General features: G+C 57.9%; 1 long non-coding RNA gene across 2 annotated transcripts in view; it reads left to right on the forward strand.

Moving 5' to 3' along the window:
* Positions 1–6,572, forward strand: part of LOC124233114 (uncharacterized) — a 22,663-nt gene extending 16,091 nt beyond the window's left edge. Inside the window, exons 1-3 of one of the 2 annotated variants that reach the window (XR_006886977.1) lie at positions 2,590–3,053; positions 3,570–3,685; positions 4,743–6,572. This is a non-coding gene — a long non-coding RNA (uncharacterized LOC124233114). Of the gene's footprint in view, positions 1–2,589; positions 3,054–3,569; positions 3,686–4,742 lie in introns of those variants that run through there. The other variant, XR_006886978.1, reaches the window with a different exon arrangement.
* The last annotated feature ends 1,936 nt before the right edge of the window (positions 6,573–8,508 follow it).

An 8,508-nucleotide genomic window follows, 5' to 3' on the forward strand; every position in this document is an offset into this window, starting at 1 on the left:
AGACCATCACTGCAACCCTTCTCTGAGAAACAAGGTAACAGATGGGAGATTAAGGTCTGGATTTCGCAGGCACTTGCCAAAGGGCTGTGGTGCCACCCCTCCTCCAATGGGGGTCAGGAGCCCAGAAGAGAGTGTCAGGAAGGGAGGCCAGCTTTGCATCCATCCCTGCAGCTGGAGAGATCTTACCTCTGGAAGGTGCATAGGCAAAGCTGAGCGTCTGCTGGCTTCACTGCCATGGATTTAGGCAAATGTCTGCCTGGTCAGCCCTGGGAGGACCTGTCTGTCCTCTTTCTCGCCTTGGGTCCCACCTTGCCCACTGCTGTCCTGCTCTCCACGTCCCACTGGGTCTCTATACACCCTCTCCTCTGGCTCTGGACTAGGGACACAAGATGGCTCCCAGTGCAGCCCCCTCTTCCTGTCCCTTGGAGTCACCATAATGAAGCCCTGCAGAAAGCCACTGCCCCCAATTATCACAGAGAGAGAGGGGGCTCCTCTCTGTACTCAGCTGTGTTGGGGGGTGGGGGCGTGGAAGGAGCAGAATTCTAACCCAGAACAGCTGGAGTGTAACCCGGTTAGACTGTGGTCCTGTCAGGGCTGTCGTGCTTGGAGGAAGAGCGGGGCACTGTCTGGGCTACATGCCAGGGAAGGTCCTGGCTGAGGGGCTGGAGCTGGTCCCTGAGAAGAGGAATATTACCCAACCCTTGGCACTGGACTCGAATCCTGTCCCGGAGGTTGTGGATCTTCTAAAAGTTCTTTTCTTGAAATCTGTCTTGATCTGAGGCTAGAGTTCCCATTCGGTTTACCTCAGATATTAGGATGGGTTATTCCAGGCGTTGGGTGGCCTCTGATGGGAGGGAGACCCATACAAGGGAGGAGCAGTGAGAGGGGCCAGGTCTCACTCAAATGCAAATTCCAGTAGTGACCCCATCATAGACTGAGCCCCAACCCTGGGCAGACCTCAGCCCTGACCTCCAGCCCTTGACTGAGCTTTCTTGTGAAGTTGTTCCTGATCAAGAGGGACTTGGTGCGGCGGCCAGCCCTGTTGCCAAGTGGTTAGGGCTCCGCTTTGGCGCCTGCCTGGGGTTCACCAGTTCGGATCCTGGGCGCAAACCTATGCACCACTCATCAAGCCATGCTGTGGTGGCATCCCACATAGAAGAACTAGAATGACTTACAACTACGTACTGGGGCTTTGGGGAGGGGGAAAAAAAAAGAGAGCCTGGGTGAGAAGAGCGAGCATATGCCTGGCTCCCACTACTGGAGCCTGATCCCAGACCCCTCACCCGTGCTGTTTCTCCCTTTAGGCGCGTTCCGACCCTCATCCCTCATCCCATCCCAGGTAACTCTGGCTTCGACCACTGCTGCTAGGCAGGCCTCAGCCCTGGGAGAATCTCTGGCAGAGGTCCAGGTCTGCTAGAGCCCTGCCCCTGGCTTTGGCTCCAGCCCACCCAGGGCTGGGGGAGCGTCGGAAGGGTGCTGTGGTGGCCAGTGTCCTGGGGCTTGAGCAGCGTTCACTCTTGGACTACAGCCATCAGAAACCAAATCTTTCTGGCCCTGAGGGAGCCTGGGAAGGGAGGGGCCCTGCCAGGCTGGGCAGGAGTTGGGCAGAGGGTGTTGCTGCTGCTCACATCCCCTCGTGTGGGACACTGACACCTCTGGAAATAGAGTCTTCCTGGCATCATCAGGTCCATCAAGTAAGACTGGGCATCCAGGCAAGGAAGACAGAATGATGGTGCCAGAGTGGGTTGGTTGGCCTGGGGGACTGTGTCATGGTCCCACAGAGTAGGGGATGCTTATGGAAGGGCTTGTGGGACAATGAGGGCAATGAAAGCCGGAGGCAGAAGTCACCAAAGATCAAAGCCTTCCTCCCTGCCCTTGGGAGGGCATCACACCCCCACTGGCCAGGCCTGGACCCTTAACCTCTTCACCCAGAAGGGGCTGGGGGGCAGACGGCAGCCTCTGGGTGTGCAGACAGAGAGGTGCAGGTTTACAGAGCAGAGGAGCCATGACTGAACAGTGGGAGAAGGGCTGGGCGGGGGAGGTTTGTCTGATCCTGGGATATATGTGTTGGGGTGGGGGCAGGTCATGGAGGAATTTTTTTCCTTAGAGAAGGGCAGCAGTTTGGGAGAAGGGGCATATGCAGGTAGAAGTTGCTGGGTGGTGGTAAGGGGCAGGAGGGGAGGGTGGAGTCTCCAGTCTGATTTCCTGCTGTGAAGGGTTCCAGGGATTATCTCCCCACCAGGGGGGTTCTGCTGCCCACCCTGAGTGACCTGGGGCAAGTCACTGACCCTCATGGAGGTCACACATAGGCCAGGAGCCTGATGGGAGAGGCTTTGGAAGAGCTGAAAACTTCCTGTGGCTCCCAGAGGTGAGGTGTGGAGCACCCCCAAGCCAGCTCCCATGAAGGCACCAGCCGTGCACCATTCCAGGCCCTCAGGCAGCTTGAAGCTTCTTAGGGCCGCCCCAGCCCTTCTGCTGTGTCTGTCGGGGTGTGGGCAGGGGAGGGAAGCAGGGTGGGAGGGAAAAAGCAGGAATGGCTGTAGCAAGGACCAAAAGGAGGCTCCCGTGGAGAGTCCACACTGTTCTGCGTCTGCCCCACCTCTTGGGCTGGATGGGAAGGACCCCTCTATCCAAAGCCCACTCAATTCCATACTCAACATCCCAAGTCTGGGTCTTTGAACAGGATTCCACAAGGGCCCGGTGTGGGTAACAAGCTGAGGGCTGTTCTCTGATCTGCCCTCCTCCACACTCCCTACCCGGCCTGATGGAATGGCACTGAACTGCCTCAGGAGCTGGGACAGGGGATGGGGTGTGGCTGCTAATGTCACTGCCTCCCACTAAGTCCCATCCCACCTGGGCCCACAGAGCTCCTGCTGTGGTTAGCACCTCCGCCATCATTACAACTCTACTGTGACTGCCCCTGTCACACAGCCACCCTACCCATCACCAGCACCACCAACACCCCCACCCCACCGGGACCATCACCACCATTGAGACTCTCGCCATCTCCATGAAGAGCACCCCAGCTCACACCTGAAGATGGGACAGGACTGGTGTGTGTTTGTTTTTTAAAGATTGGCCCTGAGCTAACATCTGTTGTCAATTTTCTTTTTTCTTCTTCTTCTCCCCAGAGCCCCCCAGTACACAGTGGTATATTCTAGTTGTAGGTCCTCCTGGTTGTGCTGTGTGGGACGCCACCTCAGCGTGGCTTAATGAGCGGTGCCATGTCCACTCCCAGGATCCGAACCTGCGAAACCCTGGGCTGTGGAAGTGGAGCACGTGAACTTAACCACTCGGCCATGGGGCCAGCCCCTAGACAGGACTTTAATTCTTCCTCAATAGGTTTCCAGGTCCATAACCTCTCAGGCCATGGGGCAGATGTAAGGTCCCCATTCAACAGGGTCTGTAGCCCAAGAGGAGGAAGTCTTTGCTGGAGGCCACTAGGCGGGTCGGCGCAGCAGGGCCTCGTGGCTGAGCTGTGCAAAGGGGCCAGGCAGAGCAGCTCAGGGGTAGCTGGGGGCTGTTGGCTAACCACAATTCACAGCTGGGCAATGATTCCTTTCTTGAAGGGGGAGCTGAGAAGGTGCATTTGCATCTGTTGCCTGATTCTGGAGGCTTGGAAGCCTGAGGAAAAGCCTTCAGCATGGGGGGCGATGGCTTACAGCTGCTCGGATTCTCCTGGCTGGTAAGTGGAGGTGGGGCAGACTGGCCTTGGGGATGTGTCCTACACTTCACCCATTCTCCTGGCGGGGTAGGGTGTCGGGGGTCCTCCTCCTCAGTGAACTCCCATGGCTTCCAGATCAGGGCTGACCTTCCTTGTCCTCACGTTAGTCTGGCTTTGGTCAGCCTGGGGATCCTGAGACAGGACCAGGATCCCCTCCTCAGTCCCCTAGGCTTTGGGCTCCCTGAGGGTACCCAGCGTCACCCATTTGGAAGAAACTGGCGTGGGGCTGGCCCTCCCAAGGGGCTCAGTGCACACTTGTAGACAGGTGTGGCATTAACCCCAAGGCTTTCAGAGATGCCCTCCCACACACGCATGCACCTCCCTCAAGAAGCATCCTGTGCTCTGGGAATGTGGTAAGGTAATAGCCTTGTTCCCTGATGGAGGGTTGAGTAGCAATTCCCAGGGCCCTTGAGCTTCCCTGGCAGAGAAGACTTCCCTTGTGGAGGAGGCCTGCAGTGGGGTGGACTGGGATGGGAGAAAAGAGGGGGACCCTTAGGTATGCCCCTTTACCCTCAAAGTCCCCCTTCCCCCTTCCTGGGTGGCAAGGCATGGTCCCCCTGTCTCTGGTGGGCTAGGACCAGAGAGGAGAGGCTTCTGCCCAGGGTAGCTCAGTGATTTGGTGGCAGAGCTGGGGCCAGGGTTTGCTTTTTTTTTTTTGAGGAAGATTAGCCCTGAGCTAACTACTGCCAGTCCTCCTCTTTTTGCTGAGGAAGAGTGGCCCTGAGCTCACATCCATGCCCATCTTCCTCTACTTTATATGTGGGACACCTACCACAGCATGGCGTGCCAAGCAGCGCCATGTCCGTACCCGGGATCCGAACAGGCGAACCCTGGGCCGCCGAGAAGCGGAACATGCGAACTTAACCGCTGCGCCACCAGGCCGGCCCCTGGGGCCAGGGTTTGGATCTCCTCAGGCCCCCTAAAGGAGGGAGGTTGCAGGGAGGCAGGTGTCTGAGAGGCTGTGGGCCAGTCCCACCCGACAGGGTGGCTGGCAGAACAAGCTTCTCCTGGTTTGCAGCTGTCCTGGTGGTCTCGGCTTCTGCCCTGCCCCTTCTTCCTGCTCACAGAGGCCTGAACGGTCTCCCTTGGCCTCTGGCACATCTGCTTTGCGAGGCAGCAGAGAGAAGATAATCCTGTCATTGAAACCCTTGGTGTCATTCCTTCTCGGAGCCTCTCCCTCAGCTGAGAGGGCAGGGGGCACTCCTGGCATAAGAACCTCCGGGGACCAGGAAGCTCCTCTAGCCTTGCCCCAGGCTTTGGGTCCCCACTCAGACCAGCCTGCCCATTTGGGAACTGCTGGGGCCTCAGGCAGGGCCACACCAAGACCAGTTGTATCATCAGTGGCCAAGCCTGCAGCCCACAGGGTCCCCAAGTCCCAGCCAGCGTCCGATGTGTCTGGACCTGCAGAGAAGATCTTGGTCCCTGGCTCTCCAGAGATTGCTGCCACAGCACTGTAGCAGGCTTCTCCTGGCCCAAGGCATCTTGGGGTTGGGCCAAAGTCCAGTGAGCTTCCTGGCTTGTCCGTGACAGTCTGTGCTCCTACCCCTGCAATCCTGAGGATATCTGTTACCTCTGGGCCAACCCGGCAGCCAGCTGCACCCACATCTGGATCCCTCAACTGCTGGCCTGGCCCATGGGCAGGCCCACCTCCAGCCCCAAGGCCTGTAAGCCATCTACATCAGCAGCAAGCACCGTCAGGCCTGGGGCTTCCACACTTCTATCTCCAAGGGCCCCAGAGAAGGCTGTGTCCTCAGCACCCCAGGGCCCACTTGTGTCTACATTGATGGATAACACGTTAGCTGCCACAGAGCCTCCTCTCTCTGTAGCTCCAGGGTGGTCAGGCTGGACACGGACTCTCAAGCCCTCACAGTGGCCTCAGGGTCACCCAGAAATAGTCTCATGTCCAGTCTGGGCCCAGGGCCCTGTGGTCCTTTAATGTTGCCATTGCCTTCTACAGCACCCTCTTCACAGTCATCATCTCTGTCACTGCCACTATTGTCCCCGCTCTCATCCCCATCACCCGCACTTCTGTGTTTGTCACCAATACCTTCCTCACCACCACCATTTCAGTCAACATCACCAGTCCTGGCCCCAATTTCCTCCTTCATCCCCAGAGCCAAAACCTCTCCGGACCCTTCTGTGTCTGTGCTCCCCACCACAGGCACAGGCCTTCTCATCAACGCTTCCAGCCTCCAACCTGCCCTGCCTCTCTAGATGGTTCCAGGTCCGGCTACTCTTCAGTGGACAGTCCAACCTGGGCCAGTGGTCCTTGCCAGCCGAACCCCCTTGACCACCCTCTCCCTCAGATGTGACTCCAGCCTTCCCTCTGGCTGTCCGAGAGTCCCTGGGGGTGCTGCCCCCGCCCAGTCTTCTTCCCTGCCTCATCCTGGCCAGGCTGCCTCCTTGCAGGATTCAGGAGACTCCTCCCCAGGACCCAATTGTGTGATCTGCTCCGTGACTTTCAGGATCAGCATTGAAGCCTTCTCCACAGTGCTCAGGAACCCTGCCTCCCTGGAGCACCAGCTGAGAGAAAACCTCTGACACCAGGCATGGGCTGCTTCCAACACCTCCTTAGGAGTCTGCCCCCAGCCTGTCCCCAGCCCGGCCTCGCCCACTCACCTTCTGAGCATGCCAGGCCTCTGGACCACCTCACATCCCCTACTCCCTCTCTGCCTGGAGAAGGCTGATTCCTCGGGGAGGCCTCCCCTGATGACTCAGACCCCTGACCTTGCAGAGTCAGCATTCCTTCCTCTGTCTTTCCCACACTGTCCTACCCGAGCCTGCCGCTCCCACCAGACCATGAGCCCTCTGAGGGCTGCTGGGCCCAGAGCTGGGAACTTACAGAGGCTCTGGGATTGTTGAATAAATAAGAGAATGACCGAACAAACACCGACCCCATGCTTCTCCTTGGATGTGGGGAGGAGCATGTGCGCTGTAAGGTAGGAATCTAAGTAGAAAACAGACCCTGGGGCCCGCCCGGTGGTGCAGTGGTTAAGTGCGTACGTTCTGCTTCGGTGGTCCGGGGTTCGCCGGTTCAGATCCCGGATGCGGACATGGCACCACTTGGCAGGCCATGCTGTGGTAGGCGGCCCACATATAAAGTGGAGGAAGATGGGCATGGATGTGAGCTCAGGGCCAGTCTTCCTCAGCAAAAAGAGGAGGATTGGCAGGAGTTAGCTCAGAGCTAATCTCCCTCAAAAAAAAAAGTAAAATTTAAAAAGAGAAAAAGAAAACAGACCCTGTGCCTTGCGTTGCTCCAGAGGAAGGGAGAGCCCAGGCAGAAATCCTTCCAGGGAGCAGGTGTGGAGAGAGGAGTCTCCTGGGGTGGAGACCTCGTCCACCCGGGAACTGAATGAGGATTCAGTGTGTGTCCGCCTGGCACCCTCTGCCGGAGCACCATCAGGGACCAACAGGCCCTCTCTGCCTGCAGAGTGATGCAGGGTCCCCGCAGCCAAAAACAACCCACCTCCAGCCTCGGAACCACGGACAGAGAACATGCCCTGGCCTCTTGCCTGTCATTCAGGGGACCACTGTATCTGAGTCTCTGTTCATTAGTTCATTCATTCATTCAGTTAATTCATTTGTTCATCCAACTAACTGAGTGCCTACTGTGCCAGACACTGTGCTGGGGGAACAACAGTGAGCAAAACAGGCATGGCCTCTGCCGGAGGAACCTGCAAGCTGGAGCGGGGGGGAGACAGAAAGACGAATGATCCAACAAATCCAGATGGAACTGTGATGGTGACAAGGCACAGAAAGGAGATGTCACAGACAAGATAAGCAGAAGACGGATTCAATTGCTGGGGGGAGGGGAGAAAGGGGAATTTTATGTTTTTTTGGTTTTGTGTTTTTTTGGGGAAGACTGGCCCTGCGCTCACATCCATGCCCCTCTTCCTCTACTTTCTATGTGGGATGCCTACCACAGCATGGTGTGCCAAGAGGTGTGTAGGTCCGCACCCAGGATCCGAACCGGCGAACCCTGGGCTGCCAAAGCAGAGTGTGTGACCCTAACTGCTGAGCCACCGGGCCGGCCCCAGAAAGGGGAATTTTAACTGGGGTGGAGAGAAGGCGGCCAGATGAAATGGGCAGGGGCTTTCTGGGCAGAGGTGAACAGCCTGTGCAATGACCCTGAGGTGAAAAGGTGGACTGAGGCTGAGACTGAGGCCAAGGGCACGGGGGAGAGGGGTGTATGGAGAGCCACCTGAGCCAGCGGACGGAAGAATGGGAGATGGGGAGGTGGGGGGGGGGGGGCTGTCATCCAGGTGAGAGCGGATCAGCATTGGGCCAGGGTGGCAGCTGTGGGGATGCAGGACAATTGAACTGCAGAGCGATTTTCAAGAAAACAGCAGAAGGAAAGGCCAAGGAAGGCGGTGTGTTTGTGCGGCAGCTGGAGCCACGCTGCAGTTTTCAGTCGAGAGTGATTAGCAGGTGTTCTCTGGCGGCCGTGTCGGGGATCGCTTGGGCAGCCTGGGCAGTTCAGGTGGTCAGGGAGGAGGCAATTGCAGGGGCCAGGCCAGAGACACTGAGGGTGGGCGAGGGTGAGCTGATGCTGCTAAGAAGTGGGGGCACGCATGATGGCCCTCAAATGCCTCCGCCCATCCTCAGCTCCAGCCCGGCTATCACAAGGCCTCTCCAGCTTTGAGGGCGTTGGCGTCCCGCTCTTCAGGTGAGTGACCCAGGTGCTGGGGTCCAGCCCCAGCCGAACAGGGTCTCCTGAGGGATGGATGGCGTTGGCGAAGGAGGAGGCAGTGAGACAAGGAGTTTGGTGTTCAAGTCTAACTTTA

This window comes from Equus quagga, unplaced genomic scaffold, assembly GCF_021613505.1.
Source record: "Equus quagga isolate Etosha38 unplaced genomic scaffold, UCLA_HA_Equagga_1.0 153_RagTag, whole genome shotgun sequence".
NCBI classification, from domain to species: Eukaryota; Metazoa; Chordata; class Mammalia; order Perissodactyla; family Equidae; genus Equus; species Equus quagga.